Source organism: Branchiostoma floridae, chromosome 8, assembly GCF_000003815.2.
Source record: "Branchiostoma floridae strain S238N-H82 chromosome 8, Bfl_VNyyK, whole genome shotgun sequence".
NCBI classification, from domain to species: Eukaryota; Metazoa; Chordata; class Leptocardii; order Amphioxiformes; family Branchiostomatidae; genus Branchiostoma; species Branchiostoma floridae.
In genome coordinates this window covers 6,415,891-6,416,287 of record NC_049986.1, presented here as the reverse complement: position 1 = coordinate 6,416,287, position 397 = coordinate 6,415,891, and positions in this window count along the sequence as shown.

Here is a 397-nt window from a genome sequence, read left to right as displayed (position 1 = left end):
CAAAATACAGGTAGCGGCACACTCGAGTCGGAGCAAATTATATTGGCGCCGCTATCAAACCAACAAGAAAAAGGCAAGAAAACAATCAATTGGGTATTGAGCGGTTGAAGCACAAGTCCTAGTTCCCTTCACTCACTCAGTGATTTATGTGGAAAAGTAAGAAAACGAAGAGAGCATAATTTGGAGCGAATGGTTTATTATGGTAAGAAACTGTCCATTTGCACAATGTAATTCTGGGTTGATCACAAATAAAATCATACAATTTGTGGAGTAGTTGTAAAGAGAATAACCATAGAATATTATGATGTATGATTTCGCCATCTGAAAGAGAGTAAATGTCGAAAATATGCCCTACTCACTTTAAAAGTTTACCGAAGGCAATAAGACGAGGATAACA